The sequence below is a fragment of the Bubalus kerabau genome, chromosome 6 (assembly GCF_029407905.1).
Source record: "Bubalus kerabau isolate K-KA32 ecotype Philippines breed swamp buffalo chromosome 6, PCC_UOA_SB_1v2, whole genome shotgun sequence".
Classification (NCBI taxonomy): Eukaryota; Metazoa; Chordata; class Mammalia; order Artiodactyla; family Bovidae; genus Bubalus; species Bubalus kerabau.
In genome coordinates, this window is record NC_073629.1 from 10,586,981 (window position 1) to 10,613,047 (window position 26,067).

The following is a 26,067-nucleotide window of genomic DNA, read 5'->3' on the forward strand; positions in this document are numbered from 1 at the left end:
TCTTGGACACTCGTCCATCAAAGTATGGAGACAAATTACCCTTCCTTTGAATGTGGGCCTGCTTTAGTGACTTGCTTCTGGCGAATAGAATGTGGAGGAAGTGATGCTGCGTGACTTCTGAGGCTAGTTTATGAAAGACAGCCTGCCTGGCTCTTCCTGTCTCAGCCTGAGCTCCCACATATGGACTCTGGCTGCTCTCACACTGCCATCCTGAAGTCACGTGGAGAGACCACCTACAGATATCTGAAGAGGAGCAGCTGTTCCAGCCCTAGCTTAGAGAACTGCTTAGCTGACTCCAGTCAGTCCCCAGTGAGTCTGTAATAAATGATCACTATCGTTTTAAGGTTGTTGCTCAGTGAGATAACTGGAACAGTCTCGTAGGCAATGATGCAGCAGAAAGCAGTTCTATTAAACTCCCTTGTGTATTCATTGTTGGGTTGTTTTGAGGACAAAGTCTATGACATTAGTTTCTCATAGATCTTAGTATCAGGGAGAGCTGCACTTTCTTGAACAACTACAATCTCTTACTTTTTGCTTTGGTTGCTAGGAAGCTCAAAGTTGAATTCATGCCCCACTTTTTGTAATAAAAAAGAATTGTATTTTTCCTTTAGCCTCACCCTATTATTCCCTTTACCAATTTTTCTTTTTAAACCCCCCAATACAGTATATACATTATCCAACCTCTTCAAAAACTGAGTGAAAGTAATGTTGGGCCTTTGCTGAATCAATGTGAGAGCTACAGATCATCCAGTAGATTGATAACGATGGCTGGTAGAATGCTGGAATTTTGTGGCTCTCAAATGGCCTTATCTTATAGGAAGGAAATAGGCTCTGAGAAGTAAACTAACTACCAAGAGATACAGAGCTAGTGAGTAGCAAAATCTTACCCTGGTTGAAGCTGTGTCGTACCATCTATTCACCCACATGACACCCATTGGTCAGAGGTTTGTTCTTTACACTGGGGGTGGGATGGTGGTAAAAGATAAGTAAGACCTTGCTGAGGGATTGACTCTCAAGATTGTGCCTGGTGGGGCTGATGCATGTCTTTAAACATAAAGGAGTATACAGTTGGAGATTTCCAGTGGTTAGGACTCCACACTTTCACTGCAGGGGGCACAGGTTTGACCCCTGATTGGGGAACTAAGATCCCTCAAGTCATACAGTACAACCAAAAAAAAAAAAAAAATAAAGCAATATATAGTTGACCCTTGAACAACAGGGGGTTGGGGTTGCTGATTCTGCACAATCAAAAAATCCACTTGCAATTTATACACATGGTTCCTTATACATGGTCCTCCATGTATATGTTTCCTTCTATCTGCGGTTCTGCATTCATGAATTTAACCAACCGTAAATCATGTAGTATTTCCTACTGAAAAAAATTCATGTACAAGTGGACGTGCAGTTCAAACTCATGTTGTTCAAGGGTCCACTGTACATCATAAATAAAGTAGAATTAAACTTTCAGAGGAATGAGAGATTGCTTCCAAGTGGAGGGTAATGGAAGTTTTCATGAAAGAGTGATTCTGAGCCAGTCCTCGAAAGACAGATGGGATTCACATGTGCAGACACTGGAGAGAGGATGGGGTGGATGATGGAGCAGACTAGCAGCAGTAAGTTCAATGCTGGGAATTCTAGGCTCTGTGGCATTTGGTGGGGAAGATATTTTTGGAAGGGGTCTGTGACACATTTCAAATTATGCTGTGTGAGTACTTGCTTGCTCTTCTGTTTAGGGGACCAGCCTTGTCCAGGGGTGTGTGACCTGCACATGTGGGTGGGATTGACCCAGGGAGCGAGACAAATGCTGATTAAAGTTTCCATGTAGCTGATTGCTTAGAAAACTCAACACTTGGGACTGTGTTCTGAGGTAAACGCCTTAAAACCTTTTAGCAACAAATTGCTTTTAGACTTCAGAATCGCAGAGAAAATACTGGAAGAGATTCTACAGCACTGCTCAGCCCTGAAAGCAGGGGCATTTCAGGACACTTGTGAGGAACCCCAAAACATGGTCAACCTTCTTCTTAGACTGCCTTGCATTTCTTGCAGCCTCCTGTGATCATAGGAGCCTGTTATTCCATGGAAATAAACCCAGCAAAGCTAGAGAGTACAACTCTGCAGGGACAGAACTTCTTATTTCTAGATTTCAATTTGTTACAATTGGTAATAGGTGCTCTTCTGAAATTCCACAATTGCCTCTGCAAATAGGGAAATCTCAGGTCACATGGGTAGGAAATCGCTAATAGATTGAAAACTTTCCAGACAATTAAAACAAGATCCTGCCACTTGCCTGTAAGTGAAAGTCTAAACAAACCTCCTTTCTTGATTGGGAAAACCAAAGTCAATATCAGATTACAGCAAAATTTAATGCCATTCTGTTGCATTCTTCTGGGTCTGTAAAACCCCAACAGGATACCAGAATAGGTGGATGACTCATAAGAGTTCTAACTTAGAATCCAACTTCTTGAGATGCTTTCCCAAAGGTGCTAAACCAACCAACTATCACAGCTGCTGTATTAACTTTGTATGAAACTGTACCAGCCTATAGGACTTCCCAGGTGGTGCTAGTGGTAAAGAACCCATCTGCTAATGTAGGAGACGTAAGAGATGTAGGTTTGATCCCTGAGTCGGGAAGATCCCCTGGAGGAGGGCATACCAACCCACTGCAGTTAATCTTGCCTGGAGAATCCCATAGACAGAGGAGCCTGGCAGGCTACAGTCCATAGGGTCACAAAGAGTCGGACACAACTGAAGTGACTTAGCATGCACATATAGCCTATAAATCATTTTCATATATAGTATCTCATGTAATCCTCCCCCAAACTCAATGAGGTTTATATCACTTTTTCACTTTTGCAGAAGAGAAAACTGAGACCCAGAGAATTTAAGCAAATTATCCTAAATCTTGGGGTGAACATGTATCAGTGGAAAAGATTTACATCTGGTCTTTGGAATCTAAGTCCATTTGTGTGTTTGAGCAAGGTCTGAAGATGAGAGGCAAGGTTGGGAAGAGTGGATGCAGAGGTCCCTTGGGCCAACATTTGATCATCTGGGGATATCTTTTTGCCAGCCTTCTCTCTGCCTGGGAAGGTAATCAGTTATGGACAGAGGCCCCTCAGATCTGGAAGTGACCACAGCTATGATGGAGTTCAAATCCTTCATTTTTCAGATGTGGAATCTGAGGCTCAGATAAGTTCAATGTCTTGCAAAGATTTACACAGGTAACTGATGACAAAGCTGGGATTGTTATCTAGTTTTCTGTATTTTACTGAAATTTCTGCTACTACACCCAAATGCACTTCCTGCTACATGCTCTCTCCTTTTCACCAGGTAGAAATGTGTTTACAATGAAAGATAATTGGGCACTCTTAGATAAGTGAGCTAATATTAACAATCACTACTATTTCTGCAACACCTGTGATATGCCAGGTTCTCTGCTAGATCCTTCACATACATTATTTTGAATCTTCACAACAATTCTGCAAAGTATGTATTATTATCTCTGTAAGGAGATGGAGACCAGGGTTCAGGAGGGATTTGCCAAGGCAATACTGGGTTTATATTCTTTACACTGTGGAGTTCAGCTTCTGTAAGAATTTCTGCCTTGTCCTAGAAAACAGAAATGTCTGAACTTTTTTTTTAAATGGTCAAGTATCGTTTTTGGAAAATCATTTTAAAATTATCTGTGTTTATTCCTAGGATGTATCTGATGAAAAAGTGAGATAAGGGAGATGAATTATTTATCACTTTTAAACACTTCTTAGAAGTCTCGATTAATAAGGATTTTTTTTTTTATTGTGAAGCAAATCCAACATTTAAAAAAGACTGTAATTCAAGTCATATGCTTAAGTAATTTCTTGAGAAGAGAGACAGGATTTTTTCAAAACCCCTATTCATCTAGAGTGCTAGGGACAGAGCTCTAGAGGTTCTTTTGTATTAATTATTCTTCCCTCAAATTATCTTGCCTTTAGGAGCACTGAGCAAATTCATCATTTATATTTCAGTTGGAGTACTTTGACACACCTGCTTTCCTCTTAGCATCTGTGATATGCCTTCCAAATTTTGTTTTAAAAGAGCATTTTAAATGATATTTTTAATTTTCTGAGAAACCACCATGCTGTTTTTCATAGCAGGCAGGCAGATTTTTTATTACTACCAGCAGTGTATAAGGATTCCAGCTTCTCCTTGCCCATCCCAGCCCCTGTCTGCTTTTGTTTTGCTTTTATGGTAGCCCTCCTGACAAATGTGAGGTGAAATCTCACCATGTGTTTTTTTTTTTTAATAAATTTTTGTTGGAGTGTAGTTGCTTTACAATGTTGTATTAGTTTCTGCTGTACAGCAAATGAATCAGACATACATATATATCTATATATCCCCTCCTTTTTGGATTTCCTTCCCATTTAGGTCATCACGGAATACTGAGTTGGGTTTCCTGAGCTACACAGCAGTTATCAATTTTATGCATATTTTCAATAATGTATATATGCCAATCACAATCTCCCAATTCATCCTATCTCCCCTTCCCCCCTTGGTGTCTTTACATTTATTCTCTATATCTGTGTCTCTATTTCTGTTTTGCAAATAAGATCATCTATACCTTAAAAGAGCATTTTTTTTTAAACTTGGAAAGCTTTGAGGAAATGGAGAAATTTAAGTACCATCCATCCAAGGAAGGGTTTGGAACACAGATGGGGAGCTTGGAATTGCTTGTTACTTAAAACCAGAAGGGAAGGTTGCCAGAAAATGGGAAAATAGAACTGACAGGGAGCTTGGAAAGTGTCAATGTGAAATTCCTCAATTTCCATTTTTCCCCCCTGACCCCTAATGGCTATTGCTGGCCAGTATGCTGCCAAATCCTGATACAACATAGGTGGCTAATTACTGGCTTCAAGCTCTGACCTTCATCAGGCAGTGCACAGAGGTGTCATGATGTGTCTTGAAGTCTGACTCCAAACACTATACTTCTGTCATCTGACTCCATTCCTTTTCTCATGGACCCTCTGCTTCCATCTCTACAACTGAGAATGGTCACATCTTAGATTGCTCTCACAAAACGGGGAGAAGAGTCTTCCCCAAAACAGCTGGTACTGCAGCTTCAACGTCATTGTGATGATGCCTCTTAGTCCGCTGTCACAAATTTAACTTGGTTTCTGGTCCTTTGACTTGTATTGCCTGACTCCAGTGCCTGGGGGTGTTTCCTGATTCCTGACTGCTGGCTTGGTTTTTAACCTTCATACTTAATCTTGACTCCTGATATGTATCTGATTGCTGACTGTTCATTTGGCTTGAGCCCTTTTGACTTGTCCCATCCGCAGCCCCTACCTGTGATTCTTAGATTGGTTTTCTCCCTGGCTTCCCACCCTGGATCTGGGATCCGATGATTCTCATCAGCACCAGTCCTGACTCAATAGGGAGATTCAGTTCCATTGAGCAGCCAGGTAAACACAAGGACTGTGGAACGAGTTGACAGCCTTACATCATCATTTAGCACCTGGCACAGATCTCAAGGTCTTTCTGATCATGGAGTTGCTTTTACGTGTTATAAGGGTTCAAAGGATGCTTAAACAGAAGAAACCTTTTATAATCAAGTGGGCAATAGCTGTTATTCTTTCCAGTTGTTGAGTTAGCTATGCCTCTATAAATTGTGCCATAGTGTTTCAAGTTTTATTGCATTCCTGCAGTGTCCTGAAACTGGGGTAAGACTACCTCTCCAAAGAAGACCAGACGTGTTCCTGTGTTGCAGAATATTTGATAGAGTTCATGGGTGATAATTTCTATGGCTCCTTCCTCATTCTAAAAGTGAACAAAATTCAGTTTCCCCACAGAGCCTAGATTTTTGAAATAACTTTACTGTGTAAAATCCCAATTTACCTCAATAGGCTACCATTAAAGGAAGGACAATTTACTATCCAAAATAACTAACCCAAGTCAAGGTCCTTGGTTGGGAAACAAAACTTAAGATCTGATCCCCACAAAGCTCTGGCATTTTGTCTTGCAGGTTTGTTGAGAGTATACATGCTGCTGCTGCTGCTGCTAAGTCGCTTCAGTCGTGTCCGACTCTGTGCGACCCCATATAAGTACACATAACCTTGGGTAATTTCTTGGGCAAACAAACCCAAGATTAATTTCTCACCATTTTCTGGAAATATATAGAAGCTTTTGCAAGTGAAGGGTAGGATGGGCTCTCAAATATCAATTCTTTTAGACCATTGTTCTTAAGAACTCACAGTAAGCTTGTTTCTGAAATTATAACTGACGATGACAGATAAGTTGACGCGTCAACATCATCTCTTAAGAAGTTCCTTATAGTTTTAAGGGCATGTTATCAACCACATTTCTAGCCAAAATCAAGCAATTTTAGGCGTGGCTCTTAGTTTTCCACAGTGTCACTCTTTACGCCGTACTTGTAGCTGCTTTCTGAGCCGTAGGGGTTAGTGGGGTCAGGAATTCTGACCTCAGGAAGGATTTGAGACAGTGCTTGGCAATTCCATGACACATGGAATTGTCCTTTCCCGTCATCTAACTGGCATTGACCGGATCAAAAACAGCACTATTCCCGGTTTATGTAGAAATTCTCTGCTGTCCTTTAAAATTCCAAGCAGAGATTTCCTCCTATTGTGTAACTTGAGAAGTCTGCTAAAGTATTATGTTCGGCGTTCTGTTTCTGGAACTCTCTCTTTACAGAGGCCACCTATGTGCATTCTAGAGTTGCCTGAATGACAGTTAGTGCTGGATGATGCAACAGAGGCCACAAGCCAAGTCCATGTGGCAATAAAACACACCCTAAAGGAAGAGAGGCAGAGATAAGTAGAGGCCATTCTAAGAGGGATGAAGCCACAACTCAACGGATCCATCACTCAGACAGCCAAGGTCATAGGGAGCGGAATAGGAACACCAAGAAACAGCCCCTGATAAACCAGTGCAGTAATTGGAAGTGTTTCTGACGATGTGAAGCAGGGCTCTGGAGGCCTCCGGGGTGAGATAAGGCAAGCAATCAACATGTCAAGGTAATTTGTTAGCAGTCCTGGCTTTGGGTCGAGGTGTGTAAACCTGCCCACTATGATGTATGAAGCCTGCTAACCTGAGGAGACTTGGCTGTAGAAGGACAATAGCAAAGGGGAGCCTGCTTGGAACTGACAAGAGGGCCACCTGTATCTGGCAATGTACCATCTGTTCCAGGGAAGGCAGACCCTGATTATAAAACATGACACAGACGAAGGGGAAGTGTGGCCTCCAATAGGACCGCAGCGTATTTCCCGCCTTTCCCTGATCTTGCTGAGGAATTGTTATGGACTAATGCTCTCAAACCGGAGAAGGCAATGGCACCCCACTCCAGTACTCTTGCCTGGAAAATCCCATGGATAGAGGAGCCTGGAAGGCTGCAGTCCATGGGGTCGCTAAGAGTCAGACACGACTGAGCGACTTCATTTTCACTTTTCACTTTCATGCATTGGAGAAGGAAATGGCAACCCACTCCAGTGTTCTTGCCTGGAGAATCCCAGGGACGGAGGAGCCTGGTGGGCTGCCGTCTATGGGATCTCACAGAGTCGGACACGACTGACACGACTTAGCAGCAGCAGCAGCAGCAGCAGCAATGCTCTCAAACAGCTGCAAAATGGGAATGAAGGCTTTAGTGAAGGTTCCTCAGTGTAGGCCAAACAGACATTAACTATAACTATCTGAACTCACACCAGCTGAGCACGGCCCTCACCCTCTCACTGAGCCCACACAGACTGCATAACACCTACCCCATTGTTAATCTCACACCTCTGTGCATTTCTCACTGACCTGCCAAGCTCACACCAACTAAAACTCTCTATTCACTGTTTCAGGGATTTGACATCTGCCAGACCAACCTAGATAGCATATTCAAAAGCAGAGACATTACTTTGCCAACAAAGGTCCGTCTAGTCAAGGCTATGGTTTTTCCAGTAGTCATGTATGGATGTGAGAGTTGGACTGTGAAGAAAGCTGAGCACAGAAGAATTGATGCTTTTGAACTGTGGTGTTGGAGAAGACTCTTGAGAGTCCCTTGGACTGCAAGGAGATCCAACCAGTCCATTCTAAAGGAGATCAGTCCTGTGTGTTCTTTGGAAGGAATGATGCTAATGCTGAAACTCCAAAACTTTGGCCACCTCATGAGAAGAATTGAGTCATTGGAAAAGACTCTGATGCTGGGAGGGATTGGGGGCAGGAGGAGAAGGGCATGACAGAGGATGAGATGGCTGGATGGCATCACTGACTCGATGGATGTGAGTTTGAGTGAACTCCAGGAGTTGGTGATGGACAGGGAGGCCTGGTGTGCTGCAATTCGTGGGGTCGCAAAGAGTCGGACATGACTGAGCAACTGAACTGAACTGAACTGATGATCTGCAGTCTGATGAGATCACCCAAACCGTCTTACTGACTTCACATGGATTATTCACTGATGGGAGAGCTCTTGCTTTCTGCAATACGTATTTTCCCATGTATTCAAGGTTGTGCTGTACATGCAGCTAAGTGACCACGTTTCTCAGCCTCCCTTGCAGTTACATTTGGTTATGTAACTAAGTCTGGCCAATGAGCCCTAAATAAAACTTGTTGGGTGGGACTCCTGAGAAGGTTTCTTGAAATGAGACAGAATGCTGGACTCTTTTGGTCTTAGTTTTTGTATTTTCCACCTCCCCCTCAGTTTTGAAAACATATTATGGTGGTCAGATCTCATCTGTGGTCTTGTGACATTGAGAATAGAAGTCACCTAATAAGAATGGTTGGTTCATAAGTTAGAGAAGACCTTGGTCCTTGATGACTTTGTGAAACTATAATATTACTTCTGGGCCTTCTGTCTTTTAATTTCTTTATGTGAGACAATGAACCTTTAGTTTTGCATAAGTCACTGTATTTGGATCTCTGCTACTATGACTGAAGGCAGTTCTTACTGATACAACCCCTTCCCGTTCTTTCGGGCTCACACTGACTACACGTGTACTTACCATCCCCCTTTGCCAGTGTGTACGCTGCATATTATCACTTGACCATGATGTTGCATAAGTGAAACAATCATCTTTTCTTTTAATGCCTAGATGAGTCTCTGCATTTTCCTTTTGACTTATCCCAGTGCATAAACCACGATGGACCAGAATCTCTGAGGTACGTAAAAACCATTCTTTACATGTTAATGGAGACAAGCTAAACCGGTACAACACGGTTGTACACAGAAACCAATAGGAAGGTGGCACACAGAGACTTGAGAGCAACAGTTTCTCCTCCCCTGAGCCAGCACCAAATCATATCTTAGTGCTACCTCTGCTGTCATAGAGGGTAGGATGGTGTCCCTGAGGGCCACCACTAGAGAGTCTGTACCCCACAATGGAAGATGCTTTGTGTTGCAACCAAGACCTGACACTGCCAGATCAATAAAGAAATAAATATTAAAAACAAAACAAAGGTAGGGAGATGGCAGCTGGAAAGCAGGAAGGAAAAAGACAGGTTTACCAGCACCACCCACCCCATAAAGGGGTGTCATGTGAATGGTGCCCCCTGGAGGGGTGCAGCAGCAGCCCCAGCTCATTCCCACCTCTACCATCTCAGCTGCTATCAGAGTCCTTGGGGACTGGCTGGGTGAAACTGCTCTGGTTCCCTTCCTCCTTATTCTTTTGGCAAATGCCCTGTCTCCAGGCTTCAGCACGTTAGAGCAGGGGAAGGGGTCTCCTGAGAGGACAAGTGTTCAGATGAATGACATTTCCGCTAAGGACTCTTCAGGCTGTAAAGAGTAAGACTGAGGAGGGTGTGACTGACATCTCTTGATAGGAAGAGTGGTGGTTGTTGTTCAGTTGCTAAGTCGTGTCTGACTCTGCAGTCCCATGGACTGCAGCTGGCCAGGCTTTCCTGTCCTTCACTATTGCCCAGAGTTTGCTCAAACACATGTCTATTGAGTCAGTGATGTCATGCAACCATCTCATCCTCTGTAACCCCCTTCTCTTCCTGCCCTCCATCTTTCCAAGCATTAGGATCTTTTCTAATGAGTTGGCTCTTTACATCAGGTGGCCAAAGTATAGGAGCTTCAGCTTCAGCATCATTCCTTCCAATGAATATTTAGGGTTGATTTCCTTTAGGATGGACTGGTTGGATCTCCTTGCAGTCCAAGGGACTCTCAAGAGTCTTCTGCAGCACCACAGTTCAAAAGCATCAGTTCTTTGGTGTTCAGTCTTGTTTATGGTCCAACTCTCACATCCATACATGACTACTGGAAGTGGTTACCTTGGCATAAAAATCACCTTTTCTTGTTCCATCAGGACTAGAAAGCATGACTAGAAACTTTAAAAGCAGTATATTTAGGATAAAAGTGAAAAGAGATTGCTTTAAACAAGGAGTTATTGTCTGGTCTCCACACCTCTAGGCCTTTGTTCTCAACTAGTCGAGTGCCCAGAATGACTGGAGGATGCACCTATGTGAGCCTTTTCATAAGACTCTTGATGAGTGGCTGTGACTGGCAGGTGGGGGAGGGTCTATGACTCTTTGGAAACTTCAGAGTTGTCTCCCAGATTTGGAGTTCAAGGGTAGTCACATGTCTGAGTCATGGTCGTCTGCTCATTTTGCTCTTTATAGATTCCATTGGGACTAGTATTTACACAGTCATTTCTTAGAAAATTAACTCATGTTAATTATTTCATAATGGATTTCCTATGTTCTTAGCCTCAGGGGTCCCTTCTTCCCACCCTACCCATCTCGGCCTCTGGATATTATTTTCATGTTAATCACACATAACAAAGAAGGTGTTGCTTCAGGCCTTCATTCTTTCCAATCTGTCCCTGTTGCTACCCATTGGTAGGGACAGGTCACTTATCACATGTGAGTTTCTGTTTTGTCATTTGTAAAATGAAGGCCAAAACATGCCCTGAGGATAACTAACTTACTTGGGATTACTTGGGATTGACATATACACACACTTCTATATTTAAAATAGATAAACAATAAGGACCTACTGTATAGCACAGGGAACTCTACTCAATATTCTGTAATAATCTAAATGGGAAAAGAATTTGAAAAAGAATAGATACATATATATGTATAACTGTATCAGTTTGGCATACACCTGAAATCAACACAACATTGTTCATCAACTCTATTCCAATAAAAATAAAAAAAAGACACAAGGTAACCAGTGAAAGCCACTCAGTCTGTGTCTGACCCTTTGTGATCGCATGGACTATACAGTCTATGGAGTTCTCCAGGCCAGAATACTGGAGTGGGTAGCCTTTCCCTTCTCCAGGGTATCTTCCCAACCCGGAGATCAAACCCAGGTCTCCCACATTGCAGGCAGATTCTTTACCAGCTGAGCCACCAGGGAAGCCCATGGCAGGGAACCAGTGGCAGAGTTCAGGCCTGCACTCAGGCCTCCTGAGCCCCCTCCTCACATCTTTTCCCATGACAACAATAACTCCCAGCTTGTTGTGGAAATCAGATTAGATGATGTGCTGAAAGGCCTTTTATGCTCTGAGAAGTGACATGAAGAGTTTTGTGATTATTGCTAGGGATTTATGCTCCCTAACAATCCTAGTGACAGAGTGAGGCCCTTGCTCTTAGAGAAAATTACTTTCCTTCACTGTTTTGCTTCTCCCACAAACCTCAGGGGAATGGCTTTTAAGCTTTTGAAAGAGTCAACTAATATGAGATTTTAAACTACAGCTGATGAAGCTTCTGTTGGCTTTCCCCAGTGTCTGAATCTTCTCTGATCTCTCTGTAAGCTAGAGTTAGCTCTCTGCTCTGCCTCTAGAGACCATGGTAATAATATCATCCCTTTTAGGTATAGTATCTGTGTGTGTATGTATATGTGTGTGTGTGTGTGTGTGTGTGTGTGTGTGTGTCTGCTAAGAGTCACAAGGATCCCTCCTGTGTTCCTATTTTATTTTTATGTGACTCAGAGCCAAGCTCATATTTTGTTGAGTTTGGTACAAATACAAACTCTCTAGTGAGGAAGATCCTGAAGAAAGAATGTTTTGAAGAGATACAGGCAAAGATGATTTTAGAGTAGGAGGAGTGTTCTTTGGAGGAACTTTCTTAAGAACCAGTCTTTGGGGACTTCCCTGGTGGTCCAGGGGCTAAGACTCGGCACTCCCAGTGCAGGGGGTCGAGGTTAGCTCCCTGGTCAGGGAACTGGGTCCTGCATGCTGCAACTAAGACCTGGTATAGCTGAATAAATAAAAACATGTTTAAAAAAATTCAAAAGAACAGTCTTTGGAGGAAGATAAAGGTTGGATCACATCACCAATTCAATGGACACAAACTTGGGCGAATTCTGGGAGATGGTGAGGGACAGGGAGGCCTGGTGTGCTGTAGTCCATAGCGTTGCAAATAGTTGGACACGACTTAGTGACTAAACAACAACAGCAAAGAAGATACAAAGATGGAATCATTCTTGTCCCTGAAAGGATTAACAGTGTCCACGGTGGTGGGGACTTTAGCCCTGACCTCCCGGACTGGCCAGTGTGGATGTAGGACACATGTGATGATGTTCCCAGCTGTGGTCCTGAGCCCTGGACCTCTCAGAGGGCCTGGTCCTTCCTGTGCCTGCTGGAGACAGCTCCTCCTACTTCTGCCTCAGGGTCTGGGGCTATCCTGCTGGTGTCTACACTGAAGGACTGGCTCTTCCCTCTCTCTGTCTGACCCAGGAATACTTCAGAGAGTCTTAGGAATTCTCAAGAGCAATGAGCTTCTTGAGGGTTTGGTCACTAGAAAAAATAGAGTTGTAGGATTTTTAAAACCAAAGAGGGCCTCAGAAACCCATGAGGACATAGAGGCCCAGAGAGATTAGATGATTTGTTCAAGATTTTATCGCACAATAGTATCTGTGTTAGGATGATAATGCAGGTTTCTTGATTTCTAAATAAATGCTCTTTTCTACTGAATCTTTTATATTCAGGAAGGAGACATTCTTTTGATAAATGACAGTAGGCGAGTTAGGGCAGATTCAAGAATTATCTATCATCTGGCTGTAGTAGCCACTCCGAGAGAAAATAGCTCAGTTAGTTTTAAGAAACTGTCGTGCTCATGTACTCAGTTGCTTCAGTCATATCTGACTCTTTGCAACCCTATGGGCTATAGCCCACCGGTCTCCTCTGACCAAGGAATTCTCCAGGCAAGAATACTGGAGTGTTGTCATGCCCTCCTGCAGGGGATCTTCCCAACCCAGGGACTGAACCCATGTCTCCTATGTCTCCTGCATTGCAGGTGGATTCTTTACCCACTGAGCCACCTGGGACACCTGAAATGCTCAGTTGTGTTATCATCACAGGACACATAGTATTATCTCTTTATAGCCACGTGCATGCTAAGTCACTTCAGTCACGTCCAATTCTTTGGGAACCTATGGACAGTGGCATGCCAGGTTCCTTTGTCCATGGGATTCAGTCCATAGAGTGAATTCACCTATCATGTAAGTTATAAAGAATGTATGTTCTCACCCACTGATGTGTTAGAGCTGATTCTGCTAGCTCATGAGAATGGATTGTTATTCAGAAATTATTGTGAGCCTGTTGTGAAGTCACTGGCAGCTTGAAATCAGTCATGATGGGAATACTTATACCACGGAGATGAGCAAATACTATAAATTAGGACCTATTTTTTTTTTTTTTTAATCAGAGAGTCTTTTTTCTGGCACAACAATATCTTTGCCACATGAGAAGTTCCACTATCCAGAAATAATCATTGTTAATTTTCTTATGTAAAACATCCAAAAAATCATTATTTGTACTCTGATACATGTGCATGTTATTATTTTAATTCATTTATAGAAAGAGAATAAGGGACTTCCCTAGTGGTCCATGAAGACTCTGCACTTCAAATGCAGGGGGCATGGGAACTAAGATCCCACATGCCACGAGGCATGACTAAGAAATAAAGTAAGAATACTAAAATAAATTTTAAAAAGAGAATAATATTTTTTGAAATTTTCTTGAGATTTTTCATATCAACACATACAGATCTAACAACTCACTATTTTAAATTATAATAAGCTATTACCTGGCTGTACCTTATTTACTTAGTCAACCTCTTTTCTTTTCTGTATTAAAGGATGTACGCTTGTGCTCAGTTGCTTTAGTCATATCCGACTCTTTGCAACCCTATGGACTGTAGCCCACCAGGCTCCTCTGTCCAAGGGATTCTACAGGCAAGAATACTGGAGTGGGTTGCCATGCCTTCCTCCAGGGGATCCTCCCGATCCAGAGTAGGAAAGGAAAGGAATTATTGAAGGATAGTTGATTTCCAATGTTGTGTTAATTTCTGCTATACTGCAAAATGATTCAGTTATACATATATATCTTGATACATTCTTTTTTATATTCTTTAACCAGTCTCTTAATGATGGGTGTCCTTGTTTGGATTTCCCCAAAGTAGACCCTGAGATGTGGGGTGGGGTGCAGATGGTTCATTTGGCAGAGCTGACTGAGGAAACACAAATGATACAATGGAAAAATAGAACAAGGAAGTTTGCTTGTTTAAATCAGATGCAAATAAGGTCCTCACATTTGATTGGTTTACATGTCTCCTAAATCTGCATCTTTAGGGTCCTCATTTGTCACTTTTTCTTTGGCAATTTATTTATTGAAGGTACTAGATCATTTTGCTGATTGAATTTCTCATGGCATAGTTTAATATGTTCCTCTGTATGTGGTATTTCCTGTGAATTATTGTTGGACATAAAGGTAGAAATTTCTCAGTTTAATAATGATGATAAAATAATGATAGATATTCTAATTGTTAAGCTCCATTTATTTTTATTATCACTATTTTTTCATAGACTTTCCTTTTTGGTAGTTTTTTTTTTTAACTTTTTATTTTGTATCATAGTATAGTGGATTAATAGTGTTGGGATAGTTTCAGGTGTACAACAAAGGGATTCAGCCATACATATACAAGTATCCACTCTCCCCCAAACTCTCCTCTCATCCAGGCTGCCACATAACATTGAGCAGAATTCCCTGTGCTGTACAATAGGTCCCTGTTGGTTGTCCATTTCCAGTGCAGTAGTATGTACCTGTCCATCCCAAACTCCCTAAGTATCCCTTCCCCCCATCCTTCCCCTTGGTTACAATAAGTTCATTCTCTAAGTCTATATCATAGACTTTACATTTGAGGACAGTTTTAGATTTACAGAAAAATTGGGAAGATAAGTTCAAAGAATTCCCGATATACTCCCCCTCCCAATGATCTCCCCTCTTATGAACCTTTTACTTTAATATGATGTGTGGGTTATAATTAATGAACAAACATCAACACATTTAATTAAGTTCATAGTTTACACAGATTTTTAAAGTTTTTACCTAACGTCCTTTCTCTGTTCCAAGATTGCTGCCAACAAATGCTCATTGCATTTTGTTGTCAAGTCTCTTTAGGCGCCCTAAGAGACGGGAATACCAGACCACCTGATTTGCCTCTTGAGAAACCTATATGCAGGTCAGGAAGCAACAGTTAGAACTGGACATGGAACAACAGACTGGTTCCAAATAGGAAAAGGAGTACATCAAAGCTGTATATTGTCACCCTGCTTATTTAACTTCTATGCAGAGTACATCATGAGAAATGCGGGGCTGGAAGAAGCACAAGCTGGAATCAAAATTGCCGGGAGAAATCTCAATAACCTCAGATATGCAGATGACACCACCCTTATGGTAGAAAGTGAAGAGGATCTAAAAAGCCTCTTGATGAAAGTGAAAGAGGAGAGTGAAAAAGTTGGCCCAAAGCTCAACATTCAGAAAACAAAGATCATGGCATCTGGTTCTATCACTTCATGGGAAATAGATGGGAAATAGATGGGGAAACAGGGGAAACAGTGTCAGACTTTATTTTTGGGGCTCCAAAATCACTGCAGATGGTGATTGCAGCTATGAAATTAAAAGATGCTTACTTCTTGGAAGGAAAGTTACAAACAACTTAGATAGCATATTCAAAAGCAGAGACATTACTTTGCCGATGAAGGTCCGTCTAGTCAAGGCTATGGTTTTTCAGTGGTCATGTATGGATGAGAGAGTTGGACTGTGATGAAAGCTGAGCACTGAAGAATTGTTGCTTTTGAACTGTGGTGTTGGAGAAGACTCTTGAGAGTCCCTTGGACTACAAGGAGATATAACCAGTCCATCTTAGGGGAGACCAGTCCTGGGTGTTCGTTGGAAGGACTAATGCTAAGGCTGAAACTCCAATACTTTGGCCACCTCATGCGAAGAGTTGACTCATTGGAAAAGATCCTGATGCTGGGAGGGATTGGGGGCAGGAGGAGAAGGGGACGACAGAGGATGAGATGGCTGGATGGCATCACTGACTCGATGCACATGAGTTTGAGTGAACTCCGGGAGTTGGTGATGGACAGGGAGGCTTGGTGTGCTGCGATTCATGGGGTTGCAAAGAGTTGGACATGACTGAGAGACTGAACCGAACTGACTATGACAGGTCCTTAAACCTTTCTGGTTTTTGATGACCTTGACAGTTTTAAAGAGTACTGGTCAGGTATATTATAGAATCCTCATCTATTGGAAATAGTCTGATGCTTTTCTCAGGATTAGACTGTGCTTATGGATTTTGGGAAGGACTATCACAGAGGTAAAGTGCCATTTTCATCATATTATATCAAGAGTACAAACAATGCACATGATTTGTGGCTGTGATGCTGACTTTGACTACTGGGCAGAGGTTACAGTTTTCAGTAACTAAGTGTGTCTGACTCTTTGCAATCCCGTAGACTGCAGCACATCAGACTTCCCTGTCCTTCACTATCTCCCGGAGTTTGCTCAAACTCATGTCCATTGAGTCGATAATGCCATCCAACCATCTCATCCTCTGTCACCCGCTTCTCTTCCTGTCCTCGATCTTTCCCAGCATCAAAGTCTTTTCCAGTGAGTCAGCTCTTTGCATCAGGTGGCCAAAATATTGGAGCTTCAGCTTTAGCATCAGTCATTCCAATGAATATTCAGGGTTGAGTTCCTTTAGGGTTGACTGGTTTGATCTCCTGGCAGTCCACCAGACTCTCAAAGAGTCTTTGAAAGCATCAATTCTTTGGCACTCACGCTTCTTTATGGTCCAGCTCGCACATCTGTATATGTCTACTGGGGAAACCACAGCTTTGCCTATATGGACCTTTGTTGGCAAAGTGATATCTCTGCTCTTTAAAACTGTCTAGTTTTGTCATAGCTTTTCTTCCAAGGGGCAAGCGTCTTTTAATTTTGTGGCTGCAGTCACCATCTGCAGTGGTTTTGAAGCCCAAGACAATAAAGTCTGTCACTCTTTCCACCTTCCCCCATCTATTTACCATGGAATGATAGTGGTTGTCAGGTTTCTCCACTGTAAAGTTACTCTCCCCTCCAGCCTCCACACTTACACACTCCTTGTAGCCCACACTTAAGGGGTGGGATGGTATACTTCTCCTCCTTGCTTCCTCTCCTCCTTGAGGATGCTGCATGCTTAGTCACTCAGTTGTGTCCAACTCTTTGCCACCCCATGGACTGTTGCCTGCCAGGCTCTGCTGTCTATAGAGTTTTCCAGGCAATAATGCTGGAATGGGTTGTCATTTCCTCCTCCAGGGGATCTTCCTGCCCTAGGGACTGAACCCACATCTTGTAGCTCCTGCACTGGGAGGCAGATCTTTACCACTGAGCCACCTGGGAAGCTCAGGGTGGAATATGCATATAAAATGATTTGGAATTCTTCTGCGTGAGATCTTTGTCTTTTCTTCCCATGTATTTATTTACTCAATCATTTATCTCAATGTGGACACATAGGTATTTATTTTATGCGTTGGTCTATAATCCAATGCAACTTTATTTTGTTGGCCAAATTGTTCCAGCTTTAAGTTGGCTTCTGTGTCCCTTATCATTGTGGGTTATTATTTATTTATTTTGAGCATTTCCTTAGTTTCTGGGCTCCACTGGTTTTTAAGGAATAGAAACTTACTCCATTTGCCTCAAGTTTTGAAAGGGGAGATTACATTTTTTTAGCAGTATATACATAAAGATTTACTCTCCTTTTCCTAATCTGATGAAATGTGATGGCTGGTTTTACATGACTTCTTAAACTACTGAGGTCAATACCTTACTCTGCCATGTCTCCCTTTAAAAGATTCTTCGTTAGCAATGGTTAAATGAGTCTTCCAGCCTTTGCCTTCCGTCTTTCTTTTCTGACCGGTGCTAATTTTTAAAAAATGCTGTCCTGTTTCTGTAACCATTTCAGTGAGGATGTAGGACCAAGTTGGTCCTGGCCAGACAGGCACTGTGTGTGGTTTGTAGCTGGGGGTGAGGGGATAGTCCCCGTTCCTGTTCCATAGCTGTGTGAAGACAGCGCCGTCTCCTGTCCCCGAAGCCTAGACTTGGGCAACTGAGATCACCACACATCCTTATTACTTTGCACTCTAGTGTTTCCTCTTCTTTTAATCTTGTCTCTCGAGACTTTCTTTGCTTTTTTTGTAGTTCAGCTATGCATTTTAAAGCATGTTTGTTATATTTCACCCAGAATTTCTAAATCTTTTATATTTAAAACTTTTAAAGTCTGTCATGTTGCCAGAAATGGGAGTCCTACTCTTCCTCTTTTTAACATTTTATTTCAAGAAATTAAACCAGTTAAAAGCTACAAGGTATTATTTCAAATCTATCTTAACCGTCACCTAGAAATGGAAATTCTTTAATTTATTCCATGAATATTTATGTGCGAGACACTGTCCCAAGATCTCATGATAAATCAGTGAAGAAAACAGAAGTCCTTCTCCCCTTGGAGCTTACATTCTGGTGGGAGATGCAGACAGTGAGTAATAAACATAATTTGTGATGATATTGCCTGATATGTAGAAGTAGATAATCCTCTGAAACAAAACAAAGAACAAGACTGAACACAACTAGAGCAGGGCTTGGGAATCAAGAGTGTAGAAAGTTGGACTTAAAAAAATTTTTTTTTTATTTATTTTAATTGGAGAATAGTTACTTTACAACATTGAGGTGGTTTTTGCCATACATCAGTATGAATTGTCCATGGGTGTATATGTGCCCCCTCCATCCTGAACCCCCTCCTTCCTGCCTCCCCATTCCTGCCCTCCAGGTTGTCGCAGAGCAGTGGCTTGTCTTTTGCAGTAAAGTGGTTCTGGTAGGCCCCACTGGAAAGATGACATTTGAATCAGTCTTGAAGGATATGGTGGCCAGGTAGAATTCTGGGGGAAGCGCATTTCAGACAGAGGGAACAACCAAGGCAAAGGCCTTAAGGTGAGAGTGTGTCTGATGGGTTTGAGGGAAAACAAAAAGACTTGTGTGGCTGGCGTGAAGTGCATAAGCAGGGAAATTGTGAGAGATGATGTTCAAGTGGAGGAGAGAGGGTAGATCGTGGATGGACTTACTGGTCATTTGAAGAACTTTGATTTTCTCTGAGTTAACACAGGATCCATTGAAGGTAGATTTCCCCCCACCCCACAAATTAATACACAGAACTTTTTGTTTTTTGAACCATTTGAGAACAAGCTACCATCATGAAAACCTATTATCCCCCAATTCTTTAATGTATAATTCCTACAAACAAGGACTATCCAATCATCTGTAACTATACAACCATACAACTGTCAAAACCAAGAAACTGCCATTGATACTGTACTAACATTCTATTCTCAGTCTCTCTTCAAATTTCACCAATTGTTCCAAATATGTCCTTTTTGTAGCCAAAGGGTCTAGTCTAGATCTCACATCTCTTTTAGTTGTCATGTCTCTTTAGTCTCCTTCAGTCTGAAAGAATTCCTTGCACTTACTTTACTTTTACGACATTGGCACTTATGCAGATTAGTTCAGTTCAGTTTCAGTTCAGTCGCTCAGTCGTGTCTGACTCTTTGTGACCCCATGAACCGCAGCATGCCAGGCCTCCCTGTCCATCACCAACTCCCAGAGTGCACCCAAACCCATGTCCATCGGGTTGGTGATGCCATCCAACCATCTCATCCTCTCTCATCCCCTTCTCCTCCTGCCCTCAATCTTTCCCAGCATCAGAGTCTTTTCCAGTGAGTCAGCTCTTCGCATCAGGTGGCCAAAATATTAGAGTTTCAGACTTTATAAATATTTTTTTCCTAATTCAACTTCCACTGACTAGTTTTATTCTTTTTTTCACAAATAGTTTATATGTCTGCCAAAGCCTTTGACTGTGTGGATCACAATAAACTGTGGAAAATTCTGAAAGAGATGGGAATACCAGACCACCTGATCTGCCTCTTGAGAAATTTGTATGCAGATCAGGAAGCAACAGTTAGAACTGGACATGGAACAACAGACTGGTTCCAAATAGGAAAAGGAGCTCATCAAGGCTGTATATTGTCACCCTGTTTATTTAACTTCTATGCAGAGTACATCATGAGAAATGCTGGACTGGAAGAAACACAAGCTGGAATCAAGATTGCCGGGAGAAATATCAATAACCTCAGATATGCAGATGATACCACCCTTATGGCAGAAAGTGAAGAGGAACTCAAAAGCCTCTTGATGAAAGTGAAAGTGGAGAGTGAAAAAGTTGGCTTAAAGCTCAACATTCAGAAAACGAAGATCATGGCATCCGGTCCCATCACTTCATGGGAAATAGATGGGGAAACAGGGGAAACAGTGTCAGACTTTATTTTTCTGTGCTCCAAAATCACTACAGATGGTGACTTCAGCCATGAAATTAAAAGACGCTTACTCCTTGGAAGGAAAGTTATGACCAACCTAGATAGCATATTCAAAAGCAGAGACATTACTTTGCCAACTAAGGTCTGTCTAGTCAAGGCTATGGTTTTTCCAGTGGTCATGTATGGATGTGAGAGTTGGACTGTGAAGCAGGCTGAGTGCCAAAGAATTGATGCTTTTGAACTGTGGTGTTGGAGAAGACTCTTGAGAGTCCCTTGGACTGCAAGGAGATCCAACCAGTCCATTCTGAAGGAGATCAGCCCTGGGATTTCTTTGGAAGGAATGATGCTAAAGCTGAAACTCCAGTACTTTGGCCACCTGATGTGAAGAGTTGACTCATTGGAAAAGACTCTGCTGCTGGGAGGGATTGGGGGCAGGAGGAGAAGGGGAAGACAGAGGATGAGATGGCTGGATGGCATCACTGACTCGATGGACGTGAGTCTGGGTGAACTCCGGGAGTTGGTGATGGACAGGGAGGCCTGGCGTGCTGCGATTCATGGGGTCGCAAAGAGTCAGACACGACTGAGCGACTGATCTGATCTGATATCAATATTACTTATAGCAACGATGAGCTGGCTTCAACATCAGTTCTATCTCCCCACCCCCCAAATTTAAAAATGTACTTTCTGAGAAACTTTGTTCACATAAATAAGTAGATGAGTTCAAAACAAGTTTTATACTTGCACGTTGGCTAATCCTTTGAACTCCTTCCAAGCTATATGCAAATCACAAATTCTCTGTCATAAAAATCACATGTAATGCTCTATCAGCTGATTAGATTAACTTTTTCCTTTTGTTGATAACAAAAAACATTAAAAAAATCTACCTTGCAAAAGGATTTCCTCCTTAATTTTCAATTTCTCTGAATTACACAGGAGAGACTTATTAAGACTTATCAATGTCACTTAATTTTATAGCCTTTTAAAAGTATCTGTTTTACTTAGAAAAGTTTAGAAAATTTTGAATATTAATTTTATAACATTTTGATAACATACATTCAAGATGTAATTTTTTTGGGGTAAAAAATATTGGTTCTGGAAATTTAGCTCAGTCAATTTATGGAAATTATCGACCATAAAACCTGATGGTGGTAGGCTACTCTCATGCCAGGACAACAGGCTTAAACAGCTGCCTTGGGCAAACTGAGACATATGTTTATATTATCTAATGAACAGAGCCACCATCCATTGTCATACCATTCAGCCAAATCAACTTCTTTTCTGTCAGAAAAAATCTGACTTCATATTCAATCCAAATAAACATGCTATTATGTGTCCCCATGACAACCAGCTCACTTCTAAATTCAGCAACTAGCTGGGGATAAGATGAACCCATTTCCTCACACATCAATTTAAAAAGATACAGTCTTAACTCCCTTGATGTTATAATATTTACAATTTAAATAGCACCATTCAATACTCCCTACAAGTCAGAACTCCTTTTTTTTTTTTTTCCAGCTAAAGCTTGTTTATCAATAAAATCATGTTCCCAAGCTAAAGCAAGTTTAAAGGATTAAAAAAAAAAACAAACAAACAACAAAACCAATTTCTGTGTAGCCACTGTAACAATCAAGACAAGTTCATAATTTGAAGGGCTCAGTGCAAAGTGAAAATGTGGGGCCCTTTGTTCAAAAATTAAGTATTTCAGGATGGGAACATCAGATCCTGAAAGCCAGCACTAACGTTTAAAAGGTGAGGCTCTTCTAAGGGCAGGTCACAGACCCAGCGAGCTGGCCTGAATAGCAGTTTTGTTTATAAAGACTGTTATGCCCATTCCTAGGATAAGCTGAATCAATGTGAATAAAAGTTCCAAATTTAAAAAATAATAAATCTAATACAGTTATGTTAAGTTTAAAAATAAAATAAAATTAAAAAACAAAACAAAACAAAACAAACAAACAAAAAATAATATCACTGAGCCACCTGTGCATGCATTTTCTTCTCCATAAAAGTGGACACAATTTATTAACTGAAAACACCTGTGTATTTTCCTTATCTGAAAGGCATAGGAAATCTGTCTATCACAACCTTTATCATGATCTGGTGAACAGTTTCTCAGTGCCTCAGTTTCCTCATCTGTAAGATGGGGATAATGTACCTACCTTGACTTGTAAGGACTAATTGGATTAATATGGGAATGCACTTAGAACAGTGTATGGCGTGTAGTACTATGGTAGCTGTAGTGGAACAGAGCTGTTTTCTATTATTATTATTCAATAATTTCATTAACTATTCAAGTTACAATAATGTTAGAATAGGAATTGATTTAATGGCAATGACAGACTTGGTATGTAAAATCTTTTTACCTATCAAAGGTGTACCTGGTATATTATAACCTTTTCCATATTTATGTAATATTTTCTATTTTTCACTAGAAAAACAGTGACCTAATGAGCAATGTTAATTCTTATGATGCTCTCCAAGCCAACTCTAATAACTTTTTAATGTTAACCTTAGTGATAATTTTACCAGTGCACTTAGCTTTCCTTACAAAGAATTAATTGATTTACATTCTGTAAATAATTATTGCACATTGCATTAGAGAGATTTTTCATACTATTGTTTGACAATTTTTATGATGATGATCACAAAGCAGAATTGTAATTAGAAAGAAAAACAGGTTCTGTGTAAAATTTATTGTTTAGTTTTGCCGTTTTGCTTTTTTGGTAGTTCTTGGAATGTTGATTGAAAAACTGTCGTGTTTTTGTTAGAACCTTGGTCTCTTATAGAAGTGCTCAAACTATTGGTTTCCTGTGTCCAGGGGAATCCTCAGTCTGCTTTCTTTAATATCTGATTCTTTCTTAGCTACAGACAGGCAATTTAAAAATATTTTATATGGTATATATATATATATGAAATGCTGACTTCTTTTACTCTAAAGTGACAGTACAATTCAAACAGAACTCACATTTGTATAAAACACATCTGTATTAGTTTCCTGGGGCTGCTGTAACAAAGTACCACAACTTGGAGGGCTTAAAACAACAGAAATTGACTGTCTCACAGTTTCAGAGGCTAGAAATCTGAAATCAAGGTGTCAGCAGGGCCACGTTACCTCTGAAACCTGCAGGGGAATCCTTTCCTCTCCCCAGCTTTTGGTAATTTGCCAGCAGTCTTGGTTTTCCGTAGTTTGCAGTTGCATTCCTCTAGTCTCTGCCTTTTGTTATGGGGCATCCTCCCTGTGTGTCTGTCTTCACATGACTGTCTTCTCACAAGAACACCAGTAGTAATTAGTGCGGGCCCATTCTACTTCAGTACGACCTCATCTTAAGGTAGCTAAAACCCTATATCCAAATAAAATTACATTCCGAGGTGCTCAAGTGGTAGTGGTTTAATTGCTAAGTCATACCCTACTCTTGAGACTCCATGGACTGTAGCCCACCAGACTCCTCTGTCCATGGGATTTCCAGGAGAATACTGGAGTGCGTTGCCATTTCCTTCCCCAGGGGATCTTCTCTACCCAGGGATCTAACCCTCTTCTCCTGCACGTTTGCATCTCCTGCATTGCGGGTGGATTCTTTACCACCAAGGGAGCACTAGGGTGTTAGGATTTCAATATTTATCTTTTAGTGGGACACAATTCAACCCATCATAACATTTAGTTAAAAATTTTTTATATCAAAAGGTGAAATTTTACCACCGAGTTTTAATATTACTGAGGTATTGGAAAAATTTCATCTCAAGATTTTCCATTACAACCATACAACCAGATTATAATTGTATATGTCAATAACAATGTACATTTTATTTATGAATAATAAGTTTATATTTTCAAGGAATACATCTAACTACATAGATTTATATTTCCAAAATCTGTTATAAAGAAATAAATTATGGAAAGTCTCTTGTGATAGAGATTACTCAAATCATTAAGGTCTAGATTAAAGTGATGTAGAGTGAAAATGATTATTCATTTTTGTAATAAATTACATATAATAAATGATAAAAAGGTAACATATCAATTGTGCTAATTCTCATACTTACTTTGTAATCATCCAATGTAATGTGAAGCTAAAATGTTATGAAACAATGCCATAAATGGCATGATATTTCTTCTGCAAATATGTGTGAACACATATATCAAATTCTAGGATTTGACTTTCAGAAGTAAGTCAGAATCATGTATTAATATCAGAAATCATTCCATTAACTTGATCAGATATTGTAACTAAACTTAGTTCATACATCTGAAGAAAGAGAAAGGGGTATTCTTTAGAAGCTAATCAGTCTGAAAGCTGTGGTGAGGCTGTGCCTTTTATTTTTAAACATGAAGCAGGAGGTGGGAAAGCACAGACTAGGAGATGCCTCAGGAACAAATGTGTGCTCAGAGGGCTCAGTATCAGGAAAGACTCATGTGGAAGTTGAGGGTTTGCAAATCTATTCACTAGAAAGTCTTTGCACATCCAAATATCTGTGAGTGTTATTGCTTGGCAAAGCTTATGTCACATGTGGAACCTTAGCAACATGAAATCTTGGAGATGTAGCTTTTAGCTTTCCAAGTAGGATAGGTTAGGAAGGCAAGTTAGGGTGTGGGTCTTGAGTGAACCAAATTAGTTTACAAAATTTACCACTGTGGCCTTCAGTAGAAATTACCAACACTGTTGCCTTGCACTTCATGCTGATCAGACTTAACACTAAGTGTGTGTGTGTGTGTGAGAGAGAGAGAAATGTTGTACTTAGTCACTCAGTCGTGTCCAACTCTTTGTGACCTCATGGACTGTAGCCCGCCAAACTCCTCTGTCTGTGGGATTTTCCAGGCAAGAATATTGGAGTGAGTGCCATTTCCTCCTCCAGGAGATCTTCCCAATCCAAGGATTGAAACTGAGTCTCTTGCACTTTACTGCTTGAGTTATTGGGAAAGCCCGTGTGTGTGTGGGTGTGTGTGTGTATCTGATAGTTAACATTGTGGTCTAGAAATCTCCTGGAAACTGGAGTAGCTGACCCATAGAGATGTTGTCCTATCCCTATGAAGGGAGGTAAGATGATCCTTGAGTCCTGTAGCCAGAGATGAAGTGACTCTCTTGGTGAGGGCCAGATTAACTCATAAAACTCTAAAGAATGATGTTTGCGAAAGAAGAACCTGGAAAGAATCTAGACAACTTTTTCTATGAGTACTGTATCAGATTTCATGCAACATCTCATGTTAGTTATTTTTCTTTCCTTATGTCTGTTTCATTATTGTTTATTGTAGCAAACAAAAGCAAAACCTAGAGCCAAAGTCTGTAATACCTGGAGGGGGAAAAGCAAATAAATGGGATGGAACTGCTGAGGGACATTGACTCTGCGACAAATCAAGTGAGAAGCCCAAGAGACCAAGTAGGTCTTTGAAGATGTAAAAATAAAATAAAATAATCCCCTAAGGAAAAGTGGAAAGAAGAGGAAACCTCTGTGGAAAGCAAGAAAATGGACGTTGTGTGGCT

General features: G+C 41.1%; 1 long non-coding RNA gene across 1 annotated transcript; it reads left to right on the top strand.

Moving 5' to 3' along the window:
* Positions 1–1,551: 1,551 nt before the first annotated feature.
* Positions 1,552–26,067, top strand: LOC129655943 (uncharacterized). Its single transcript, XR_008716144.1, has 3 exons — positions 1,552–1,613; positions 9,060–9,126; positions 25,839–26,067. It is a non-coding gene; the product is annotated as an uncharacterized LOC129655943 (long non-coding RNA).